The sequence below is a fragment of the Tympanuchus pallidicinctus genome, unplaced genomic scaffold, assembly GCF_026119805.1.
Source record: "Tympanuchus pallidicinctus isolate F22 unplaced genomic scaffold, pur_lepc_1.0 scaffold26, whole genome shotgun sequence".
Classification (NCBI taxonomy): domain Eukaryota; kingdom Metazoa; phylum Chordata; class Aves; order Galliformes; family Phasianidae; genus Tympanuchus; species Tympanuchus pallidicinctus.
This window is the reverse complement of record NW_026294743.1, coordinates 13632116-13645233: the sequence shown is the minus strand read 5'-3', so window position 1 is coordinate 13645233 and position 13118 is coordinate 13632116. Positions and strand designations below refer to the sequence as shown.

At 45.4% G+C, this 13118-nt stretch overlaps 2 pseudogenes; one reads left to right on the top strand and one right to left on the bottom strand.

Moving 5' to 3' along the window:
- Window positions 1-583: 583 nt before the first annotated feature.
- On the bottom strand, window positions 584-7632 carry LOC128084337 (uncharacterized; annotated as a pseudogene).
- Window positions 1596-3743, top strand: LOC128084338 (nucleoporin NUP42-like; annotated as a pseudogene).
- Window positions 7633-13118: the final 5486 nt, after the last annotated feature.

Genomic DNA, 13118 nt, shown 5'->3' with positions numbered 1-13118 from the left:
GGGAGTTACTCTAAGGAAGTCTCCTGCAGCTTTCCACTTACTGAATTAGTCTTCTGGGCAGCACTGGGATGGAAAATGATTGCTTCTGCTCCAGGCATCTAATGCAACCATGCAATGAATTTTCTTATTTGCTCCCAGTCCAGAAGAGTCAACACAGCTCCACAGGATGCACTGAATAAATATTAATATTGCTGTCCTTACTCCCTGAGCTCATTTTTGCTCTTGGTGAATTGATTCTCATTTACTCTGTGAATACAAAGTGAGCAGTTTTGTTAAACCTCACAGTTGCTCTAACCTGCAGAGAAAAGCTTGGTGTCATCTATCTCATTCCCTGTTTTCCAAGACACACACAGATGATTTGCAGAGTTACTGGGCTTCAAACCAGGTGTCTGATAAACAATCTGCTTCTGAAATGGTGGAATGCAGCTGCTTTTGCATTCTCCAGCAGATTTCAATGTGCCTGTGACAGTAGTAAATATTAAATCATAAATAGCATCTGTACAAGATGCTCTTCTTCCTTCCTCATTTTGACAGACACTTGTCAGGAGCCACAGGAACACGAATGTAGAGCACAGACACCCAGTTACCAAGCAGTGTTTCATTACCGTATGTTAATTACATTTTTGAGAAGTTCTAGGAAATCAGGAACATAAAACATGCAGGCATCTTCTTTCCATTGATCAGAGAACTGTGCAGCACAGTTGCAACTTCTCCCAAGTCTTTACTGCAGGAAGGATTCTGAAAAGACAAAAAAAAAAAAAAAAAAAGCCTCTCCCTTTTCCTCAGGCTTTTTTTTTCTTTTTTTTTTCTTTTTCTTTTTCTTTTCTAAAAATAAAAAGCAAATAAAAGCATAAAAAGAAGAGATTTCTGGGGATAGCTGGAATAAACTCTACTCAAGTTCAGCATTCAACACGATGTTTCTGTGTCTTAGGAGTAAATGAGTGGCAAGTTCCAGGCAAGGCCCAGCTGGCTAAGTGCAAGTTTTCTAGTATAGCTAGGAACTGGATTGGCTCTTTGGCTGCCAAGCCCACCTCCAGTAATTAGAAGCTGAATTAGAAGCTAATTGACTCTGCAATTCACTTCCAGTGCTCATTATCACTTTGATATTTAAAGTACTTGTAAAACTGATGAATCTGTACTTGTGATTTCTCTGAAGTGAGAAAATAAAACAAGTTCCAGATGAGTAGCTGGGTGGTAATTATCTGTTAATATTGTTCTACATGTTGATTTTGGTAATGGCTGTATTCTATTAAGGACTAATGAGTCATCTTCAGTGCTTCAAGTCAAGGTGACAAGGAAAAACCCAGCAAAGGACAGTTACAGCCCATGGCAGCAGCAGTGCTGTGGGTGCAGTTCTGTTACCCAAAGCCTCCTGAGGAGATGACATTTGGAGATCAGCTGAGTGATGTTTGTGGAGCAAGCTCCTCTCAGGAAAATTAAGGAAGCAGAAATGCAAATGCCCAGCACTCGGCTCCTGCAGGCATTTGGAACGCAGTCGGCTTTGCCATTAGTTTACATTTTCATTTTTTCAGGAAAGTGGTCGCATTGGCAGTTTCTTGTGTAACTCCAGAGGGCAATTTTGTATTTTTGTTGTATTCCCTTTGGAGCATGCTGATTGTTTGCCTCCCTGCAAGCTTTCCAGAGATCTCCCCTGAGGAGCTGCACCTGGCCTATTATAACTGCAGTGCGATGGAGAGCACAGGATACTACGTAAGTATTCAGAACAACTGAGCTTTCTGTGGACAAGCTCAGGGTAGCAGTGGTTCCTGTTCTTCAGGCAGCCACTCTTGACTCAGTGAATACCAATGCCCTCATACATTCACTTTTCTGTGCAGGGAGAAACTGCAGGAGCTGCTGGTCTGAAGGCTTTGCCATAACTGAGCAACCTGATGTGGCCATAGGTGACCCTGTTCACTGCAGGGGAGTTGGGTCAGATGGCTTTAAAGGTCCCTTCTGACTCAAACAGGTCTATGATTCTCCCTGCCCCTTTCTGATAACTGCGTGGCACAGGCCTCACCAATGATGCAGGTACAAAACGTATTATCCAAAGCAGGAGTTTCTGCTCATAAAGTGGGGCAAGACCTGAATTGTCCAGTCTGAAATTTCCTTGCAGTAGCTCAGATCGCTCTTGTTCCCCCTTATAAAGAAGGCAAAGGGGGGGAAAGGGGGGGAAAGGGACCCAAATAAGAAAAAAACAAAAGCCATGCTTAACAAAAGCATGTTTGTGTTTTCCCACATTTAGATAAACACTGTCCATCAGTATGTGCAACAATGGGGAAACAGGCTGCAGGAGCTGAAGGCTTTAAATGCCTGGAGAACAGCATCGATGGTAAGTGTTAAGGAAAGATAAAGTACTTCTGTTCCTGATATTGCTTTTCTCTTAAATATCGAGTGAAGGTTTTCTTAGGATTCCCATTTAGGCAGAGCTCAGGGTTCAGACTTCAGCATGGATGATTGTTCTGCACTCAGAGAGCAGACTGAGCCAAAGCAGATACAGATAGAGTCACGAAGCAAACTAGAACAAGGGAGAGGAGAATGAGAGCTCCAGGGGTTTTGGTGATTGCAATTACTTTTTGCCTGTCAGTCAACAGATTCCTGCTTCTAGGATGTTTGCAGACAGTAGCCTGAGAGCATTTTGTTTAAAGTAGCCATTGCTCGTGGCCAGCATTTGGATCAGTTTCTCAGTTACATTCAGTTGGTCGGCACACGTGGGTTTTTGCTTTAAGCATGAATTGAAAGACACTTACCTGTGTTGGAATGTAGTTTTCACGGATGTATTTGGAACTTTTTCAGCTACTTTGGAGAGAGAAAGTGGTCACTCCTCCATTACCTTCTCTTGGATTGGGAGGACAGTAAGCCCCAAGCATGGGGTTCCCAAGTAAGTTTCTGCATAAGGAACCAGCAATTAAACAGGCGCTGATAAGCGTTCTTCTGCAGCACTGAAACGCAACAGTGTTTCAGTATGGCAGGTGCACCCATCCTCAGCCTTCCTATCCATTTCCTCACTGCAGGCTCTCCAGCCAACAGCAGCAGTGGTGCTGCCCGCTTGTCCTTGCAAATCCCAGCGTCTCATCTGGAAGCGCTCCAGCTGTGGGGAGCTCTGCTGCTGCCTCCAGTCCTCCTGCCCTTGGGGTGACGTCCTCCCACAGCTGTCCCCATCCCGTTGGGACTGGGGATTCTGCAGCTCCATCCGCAGCCCGCTCCTCACTTAACGCTCCTGGAACGGCCGCTGGCTGTGGACTTCTGGGCTTCTGGGACCTGCGAGCCCTGCTGCGGCAAATCCTTCCAGCACCGCTCCGCTTGCTGTCGCTGCTCCCAAGGCAGCTACAGAACCTTCTCACCCGGGTGCAAGCAGTGCTTTGGCCGCACCGACTGCCGGTGCCTCTGCACACAGCGCCGCGTCTGCACCTCCTGCATCCACACGGCATCAGAGCGGGGCAGTTACACACACCGAGGAGGGAACTAACGGCTGGAGAGCTGGAGCAGTTCAGAGCCAAGAAGTTCACACTAGGAAAGGTCCTTCTGAAGCCACCACCAGCAGACCTTTTGTATGATAAGGATTTAAGTTAATTCTGAAGTTATATGCCTTAATTAAATATAAATTAATACATTATATTATTTACATATGCCTCAATTAAATAGAAATAAATATACTATATTATTTACATATGTCTAGTTAAATAGAAATAAATATACTTTATTATATTATTTACAAAATATATAAATAAAAGTTCTGTGACTCTTCCAATAAATAATATTGTGATGGAGCAGTGAGTTGGAATGCTTTTCTGTGACTTAAGTTCTCATTTAATCTCTTTAGTCTTTTGTATAATCAATGATGATCCAGGTGTTATAATTAAGAAACATACAAGAGAGTTTGGCTAAGCAGGTTATTACACCAAAAAGAAGAGATAAAGGGCTTACCCTTATCCTGGGCTCACTGGAAAGCTCCAAAGGAGGGATCTCCAAAAGAGACCCTTCCCCAATGGCAGTCAGCTCTTAAATAGGGTCCAGGAGAGGCGCAGCCAGGCTCCATCCCCTCCAGCAGCACAGCGCATTGCCTTCACTGTGTTCCCAGGGCTGATCAGCGCTCAGGTGATCGACCAGAGGTTCAGGCTGTGATTCAGCAGCTCCCATACAGTCTTCACAGTAAGATACCTCGTGGTATCAGCATTTCCACTGCACCGGTCCTAGGCTCATAGATCTTGAGCACTGGCCAAGCAGGTGGCTTCTGCCAAATGCTTCTCCCACTGCTTTAATGTTCCTTCCCCCATTGCCTTCAACTTCATTTTCAACAACCCACTGTATTGTTGGATTTTACCAGCAGCTGGTGCATGCAAGGGAATGTGAGATAAGTCCACTCGATGCCAAGATCTTTGGCCCAAGTATTTGCAAGGGAACTTTCAAAATGCGTGCCCCCCCCGACTCAATTCTCTCACTGTAGAGAAGACCTAAAATATTCAATCCAGCAACTGTTTTGTGTGCACCTATCTATCTATCTATCTGTTACATCCCATTTCATCTTACCCATAAATCTTGTTAAGCACACACGTAGAAAGCAGGGTTGTTCAGCTGTGCCCTTCCACAGGTCACTCTGCTCTCCTCAGACCCCCAGGTCTGTCCAAGAAGCATCTTTCATCAGCCCTGCCTAGAAAGTGCTGCCTGCTTTTGTAGCACAAATTGACTAGTTCATGGTGAACTCCTGACTTCCTCATGCCTGGAACAACTCCATGGGCCTCCTCAGCCATCTGCACCAACCCTGGATGTTGTTTGTCTACACAAACAGCACCCCTACCACCACATGTTCTTTCCAGAGTTATGCTCCCCCCATCTCTGACTAAGAGAGTGAATCTGCTCTGGATCTTCTCCAGGTCTTTGTCGACTGCAGCATGCACTACAGACCTCACATCAGGACATGTTCTGTAAACTCATACTGCCAGTTTCCTTGTGGCAGATCCATCATTTTGCATCAAGTCCTTTAGTGCTGCCATTCCAGCATTGAAAAAGTGAACATTAGGGGCAGGACGGCTGCTGGTAGGGAGAGGAAACAATGGATTCAGACTGCACAGAATAGTGACACAGACAGTGCCACATAAGTGTCTTGGCTTTCATCTTGGAATTCCTTCCTCTGCTTAAGCCTATGGGGATGCCTTGAAGGCTGAGAGATGGGGGCAGGGAGGCAGCTGTGTTTTTCGGCACTTGAATCAAAGTGTGCCGCTCAGGCTGCAGCCAGCTTTCTGTAAGGGCTGCCTGCAGGCTGCTCCCGCTATGAGACTCCTAGTAGGCACAGCAGTAGGTACCTTCATCTCCATCCTGTGTGCTGTTAACAGAGAGAGTGCAGATTTTATTCTCACTTTTATAAGACAAATATTGGCTCCTATCGGATTCAAAATCATAGGAAACTTGTAATTCTGCTGTCACAGAAAGGAGCCGTTCAGGAGTTCTGGCAGGCAGCTGTCAGTACCAGTAGATGTAGGCATTCTGAAAGTCATCTATGCCCTCGGCTTTGCACTCAATATTCACAGTTCTGGATCTCGTTCTGGTAACAGATGGTGGACTCTGTTTCAGCAGCACTTGTGCATGTCCGTGTATCAGAAGGAGAGAAAACGCAGCAAGCACTGCCAGCCTGCTGCCTGCAGGTGCATGCAGGACAGCCTCCTCCTGCTGCTTCCCACGGGGAGGGGAATGGATGCAACCAGGCTTCAGCCAGCGCCAGAAGTGGCAGCAGCAGCAGCAGCATTCTTCTCGTGGTGCCTGCTTGCCTGTGTCCCAAAGCCCCCAGCTCTGTGGCAGGGACAGGGGCTGTGCCTGAGGGCAGGATGTGACTCACTGGTGGCCACTCAGAGAGGGGCCCTGGGCAGCCAGCAGGTGATGCTGTGAGAAAGCAGCACAACAGAGGGACCTTATAGTCTGGGCCAAACAGTACAACAAACGCAACCGTTCTAGAGCCCACATAGGATATGCCTAGAATAAAGATGCAGAGGGAAGGTCCCACAAGCTGTCTGCATTGTAACGTCTCGTTCAGGAAGCAGAGTGTGTCTTTATGCAGGTTCCCCATGGCTCTCTGCTGCTGTGCATCCCATCTGGCACAGTAGTAGGTAGCAGCGTCTTGTGCAGTGAATCTGCCCACTGTCAGGGTGCACTGGGATTTGGCGAGGTCCTTCTCGATGCTGAATTTTCCCTCATCGGACTCATTCTCAAAGAGCAGCCTGGTTGCCATGTAGGCAATGTGCTTGGGAGCTGCCCCAGGCCTCCTGCGGTACCAGCCAATGAACAAAACAATATCCAAGGGAGTCTCTAGAGCAAGGTCTAGATCCCAGGACAGCTGATTGTTTTCTGATGAAGCACTTGCCATCCATAACCTTTAGATTTTTATAAACCTCACTGTTGGTTTCCTGCCTTAATGGCAAAACAGTCAGAAGTGAAAGCCTAGTTCTGTTGGAAAAAATGCACGTGGTTTGGTGGGGGGGGGGGAAACATGTAAGTTGAATTTATAGCTGTCCAATGAGCTGGAAGATGAGCAGGAGTGCTGTGCCGGCCTTGGTCCTGCCCAGTGCTGCGTCAGGGCATCCAGGCACCAGGAGCTTGGAGGAAGTTGGACTGCTGCAGTGCGGGTTCAGGTTTTCCTTCCTGCTCTGTCTGGAAGGTGCAGACAAAGGGTAAACCTGGAGCTCTTGCTACATTTTTTCATCCCGTAACAATTCCCAGGCTTGAATGCTCATCATTCAGGATTTTGTGTCCTGAGGTGAAACTTGAAAATCATTTGAGATGCAAACTCAGTGACTTAATTCTTCATGCCCTTCTGTCTCCTAGCCACTTCCCATACCACTTCTTCCTTCCTTGCTCTCTTTCTCTTGGACAACTCTAGTTCCCTATCAAGCATTTCCTAGACATTTTTTGTTTTGTAACACCATCACTAATTCCATATAAAAGGCAAAAGAAGAGGTAAAAAATTAATTCACTTGACTGCAAATCAATATAACGTGGAATTGTTTAAAAATTAACCTGAAACACGCTGTTAAAACAAAATAAAATATCTTCAATGACACTGAACTGTTGGATTCTTGCACCAAAGACAAAGTGATTGCTGGTGCAGCTCAAGAGCACAGCTGTGTGAGGCTCAGGTTCCAAGAGGCACACAGGACATGTAGGAACACCTCTGTGCCATTTGGCTGCAGGACAGAACTGTTTGTGTGCAGTCTCAGTGCTCTCTCTGGGCAAATGTATATTTCCCCAGATCTCCAAGTAAAACTCTGAACATGTGGGGAAATACAATCAGTTCTGACCCAGTGTAACAACAAAATGATAGCAGGATGCACAGTTTGTAAGCCATCTTCTGTATTCAGCCTGTGTCTATGTAAGCCTATATAAAATTCACTACAAAGTAACATAAAAGTGCCCTAGAAAAACAGACTGAAGTTGGATCCTGTTGGCAGTACATACCTGGGACTTTAGGTTAGTTAACTGTGCTGCTTGGTCGCAAATCAAACCAAGTAAAAGGGAAAAATAAGAATGTTAGTCTTTTCTAACAGCAAAGACATTTTGAATCAACATTTCAAAGTAACTATAAAGAGTGAGAAGGAAACTGAGACAAAGGGAAACATTAGCAAAAGAAATAAATAATCATGTTGTTGTTACCTGATCAGCTGTGGTCTCAGAAGGAATTACTAGTGCAATATCCCCTCGTTTTAAATTAAGCTCATCACCGTTAGCTGCCTCAAAATCATGCAGAACTTCAACCTAAAGGAAATACCAAATGTACAGAAATTATCAAAACAGAGACATTGTGAAAAAAGAAAAATGTACTCTTTCACTTCTTTCTTTATGGAAATACATGGCCATAGATACGTACATTCGACTCTGCCTGGCATTACAGTGCTGCTTCACTCCTAGCAGACTCAGTGCCAATGGCTTTGCCAGGAAGAGGACAGCCTTACATTACTAATGATCATCTACAGAGCATCTTCATTCTCAGTGTCCTGCACAGAAACTGAGTCAGTCCAACATCCCTTCCTTGCAAGGAGAGTGCTAGCTTCCTGAGTTACTGAAAGCAGCAGCAGAAATGGGGGAGAAGTACTCAGTTTGCTCAGAAATGCTCTAGAAAGTGAGGGCAAAGCGAGGAGTGTCCCAAATTATGATTTCAAACATGATTTTTTTAAATTATCCCCTATCCTCCTAATTCCACTAGTTCTCAGACAAAGATTCCTTCTCTGTTGAACTTAAGAAACATTGCAGACTGTTTTCACATAGGCAAGTACTAACTGCATGAATTCTGACATTGAACATCATAGAATGGCTCGAAGTGGAAGGGACCTAATGACCATTCAGTTCTAATCCCCCTGCTATGGGCCACCCATTAGATCAGGATGATCAGGACCAGAGGCATCCAGAGCTTCTCCAGGCAGCCTGTTCCAGTACCTCACCACCTTCTGAGTAAAAAAAAGTCATCCCTAGTTCCTTTCTAATGCTTATTTCATCCCGAGATCTCAATCACCTACAAAGCTTCCGTTTATCGGCCATGCTTTTTCTGCAATTCTTACCCTCTAAAATTCTGGCCTATGCTTATTCTTATATCTAGTAAACATCACCAGTCCTGCAAGATGTTTGTTCCTGCAGCAAAACAGCTCCCAGCAAAAGTACTATTTCTGCTGGGGACAAAGCCTTGCAAACACAAACGCGCTAAAGGAAAGAGCTGCAAGCTGTGCTCAGCATATTGCATCTATAAAGATGGCTGACTTAGCCAGATAAAATAACCCCAGTAGATCAATTTGACATGAACAAATTGCTCAGCATAATATGAACCTCAAAAGCTATCCAGCTGCTTTGCAATTGATAAGATGCAGCTGGTTAGAAGGCCTTCTGTAATGAAGAGACATCTCTGAAATTCTTCAAAATACGAAAATCTGCTCCCTGACATTTTTCAGAAAACAACAACGAAACAAAACCAAACAGAAAAACCCACCTCCACACCAAAACAGCGTTCACCCAGCAATGCTGCCACTCCATATCCTTAATTCAGGCTAACCAAAGACAGCAAGAGGAACCCAGAAACCACCAAAGTATGATCACTTTCAACAATATTCCCCCCCTTTGAAGATGGTACCTACTAAAATGTGGAAGATAGATAAAGCTGCAGTAATATGAGAGGTATGTGTACCAACAGCACACGTGAACACTTCCTTGCTGTACACTGGACCAAAGCACTCATTCTTGCTTTTCTTAAGTGCAATAAATAAGTAAACTGACTGTATCTTCAAAAATTAAAAGTATCTAGGCATCCTGCTTTTCCTTTTTTGCAGTGCAATCCTAGTGAAAGACTTTCAGAAAGTACAGATTTACAGCTGCAATGGTATACCCACCTATTCTTTCAGGTCAAGATTTAATGAAGTAGAGGATGGAAAACACCCATGTTTTTGTACAAAGGAGCAAATATTTTTGTACAAAGCAAAAAACAGTACCTTTTTTTTTTTTTTTTTTTTTTTTTAAACACACCATTTAGAAAAGAAGCAAAATCCACCACTTACCAGAGTCTCTGTCACATTCTCATTTGATTGCACTGTAAATGCAGTGGTATCCTACCTATAGAAAATAAAAACAACGAAGCAACAATATTTGTCACGGGATGTAACTAGTAAAGACCTGATTTTTTATGGCTTACTCAGGCATAATCATCAATAGCTGAGCTTGGATGGAAAATCAATAATCTAAATCACAGTATCATACAGAATCACAGAATGGCCAGGGTTGGAAGGGACCTCAAGGATTGTGAATCTCCAACACCCTGCCACATGCAGGGCCACCAACCTCCCCGTTTAACGCTAAACCAGGCTGCCCAGGGCCCCATCCAACCTGGCCTTGAACACCTGCAAGGATGGGGCATCCACAACCTCTCTGGGCAGCCTGTTCCAGTACCTCACCACTCTCTGGGTAAAGAATTTCCCCCTGATAAATAGGTATGAATATCAATATTAAAGACCTTCCTTTTTCAAAAGTGTTCCACGACTCTAAAATGTTTCAAGTTATTCAAATAGGTGAAGAATACTTCTCTGAATAGAAGTGAATTGCAAGGACTTTGCTTCAGGCACACTGCACTTCTGAACAGCGAATGCCAGAAGTTTATTTTGCCAGACTGCACGTGCACAGGGAGTGCAGAGCTCGGAGTTGCTTACACATCCTCTGGACTCTGGGCTTTTATTTGCACAGCGCAGACACTGCTCAGTAATTAGAGATGTGAAGCTTGATATGCATTAATTAGAGAAAGTGGTGGCAGCTTTGTATTTTGGCCCTTCCTTCTGAATACTTTACTAATGTAAAAGGCCTGGAGCAAAATTAATAAGCACTGAAAGATTCGTTTTCAGCCTTGCAGATGCCCAGCTTTTTTGTGTGCATATCTAAACAGTGGTGTGCAGAGCATGCTGTGGGTAAGCCAGCCTCTGAATTCCAGCTGCTGGAATTTAAGAAGGCTCCAGATTATCTGCATTATCTTTTGGGATGGGGGCCCTGGAGTTTGAGAGTGTAAGTGTGCACTGCACTGCTGCAGTGCCTCGTGCAGATCCTCAGCATTATCACAGCAGTAAATAAACAACTCAGATTTAACTCCCAGACTAAAACATGTGTTAGGTGAAAACAATATTGCAGAAACAAATAAAACTAATTTCATGTATAAATGCATAAATACATAGAGTCACTGAACAGGTGTGAAATCTGTGAGGAAGCCAAGCTTTACAGGCTTTTGAGATTGTTAGAAAAATCCGAAAAAGAGAGCAACAAAAATACTAATCCAGTTCTTTCATATGGAAAACAAGAAGACAGTCCTGCTAAGCTAGTGGGAGTTTTCCAATTAAATTCAGCTAGGCCAAGAGCGCCAAGAATATCAGCAACCTTCTAGGAACATCCAGGAAGACTTTCTGAGAGCAGACAAGTTCAGGATTTGTATCAGCAAGGCATTATTGTGCAGCTGGTCTGCAGAGCAGAGTTTTTAAAACTGTGCAACTAGTCTTAATCTCATCCCAACAAAACAGAAAAAAACTCTCAAAACTTGCTTGTTTCTAACCTGTGCAAATCCACTAAATGCCGTGCTGGATGCCCAAGTAGAAGTGAAGATCAGAACAAGTCATAATTTGTTTACTAAAGGAGAACACGGATAAGACATTTCTATTTGCAAAATAAAAATAGGCCAGACATAAAACAAAAGAAATAACAAAAGGAAAGGCAAGGCAGAAAGATACTCGATGACAGTACTATTCGATAACAGATTTCACAGGCTTAAAGAGAACACCAAAATGAATGAAAAAAACGCAGTGGCTTCAGTATTTTTACAAATAGAAAAAAGAAAAGACTGGAGATGCATTTTAAATTATACATATAAAGTACAAAAGCTGTGAGACACTGTGTGTCTTCACAGTGTGAAGCTTCATTCACCTTCCTGAAACGCATTTCTGCCAGCCTGCTTCATTACACGGCTGAAGGGCACCACACTATGAACAGCTGCGTGACAATTTTTCAAGACAGAATTGCAAGGGCTTAGGAGGGGTAGCAGGAAACAAGCAGATGGATTGGTTTTAAACGACAAGGTTATGCTTGACCTGAGGAACTCTTTCTCTAGACTAGGCTACACAATGGGGTAGGTACCTCTTCTTCATCAGCCTCAATTTCCTGGTACAACAATCTGTATCTCCGGTTAGCAATTTCATCTTCATCTGAGCTGTTAGTCCTGGCAGTGCACTGCCAGCAGCTGATCTGGCCGTCCAGGATCCTGGCACTACAGATGCTTCATTGCCAAATGCAGCAATCGGGTGTTTTGGGGAAAAGCCAACCCATGGGTATTTTTGGCACATCCATATCACAGCACCACAGGCCAGCAGCAGCGCAGACAGCAGCACAGCTGAGAACATTACCATGGCTGCGACGTGGCGCTTCCGCACAGATTTGTGAACAGCAGCCTCTGTGCTTTTCCCGCATTCATGCATGGAAGAAACGCGACAATGTCCCACGGTCCCTTCACCTGCTACAGATGATCTCCCAGTGTGCTCCATGGACCCAAAAGATTTTCATTAGCGGCGCCTCTGTCTCTGTGCCTAAGCACCAGGACTTCCACTTCTTGCTGGGTGGGGAGAGGCTGCACAGGCACTACCCTCTGGGCCGAGGGCTGGGGCTGTGCCCTGGGATCTAGGCTTTGTCTGTGGGGAGCACTGCAGAGCAGAATCCCTCACGCTTTCCCCATCGCGCATGTCCTGAGCTCTTCCACAGGACACCCCCCAGGTTGGAGATTGGGCTCCAGCCAGCGCAGGCCACAGCTGGAGCCAGCCCTGGGGAGAAACACTCCTGCAGGCTCCTACCACACAGGACCCCGCTGAGCAGCTGACCCCTGTGGGAGCAGTGTCACAGATGTCTGCAAGTACCTTCTCTGGCACACCACTGGAACAACTCTGCACAGCCCACTGAGGTCAGCTACTTCCAAAGAGCCATCCCTGACTTCTTTTACACATGCTCTGTGCCCACACACTCAGGTTTTGCTGCTGACCCGGTGTGCAAGGGCAGGCAGCAAGAGCCTGCAGGCACACAGTGACACTGGTGAATGACGCGGGACAGAAATTACCTGGCACGCCAGTTGTTGGTGCTGCCTGGGCTCCACTGTCAGAGACCAGCTACCACAGCCAGCTATCTGCAGGCTGAAATTCAAGCTCCAGCACAAGCACCTTCAGAATCAGCATCTTCAGCCCACAGCTTTCACCGCCTGGCACATCTCCAAGGCAGTTTCTCCCTCCGGGAAAGTCAACAGCGCCCTCAAAGAGTTTGCAATCTCAGTAAGTCTCCACCCACTACTTCTTCTGGAGGAAAGCCCCAGAGGAAAAGCTTTGCCACAGAGCCCCATAAGACCCCTCTGCTGCTCTTCATGGCCAAGCAGCTGGGAGCAATTGCTCCACGTGCCCTGACTCAGGCTCACCCTCCTTTGTGCTCCAATTCTGCCAGAGCTGAGGTGGGGGTGGAGGGGCTCCCACCTTCGGCCTCGGCACGTTCTTTTTCGCATGGCCTACTTAAGTGTGACCGCCATCATCTCTTGTCTTCGAGGGAGCAGATAAGGACAAAGGTGAAACACTCCTGGTATTGTTTACGAT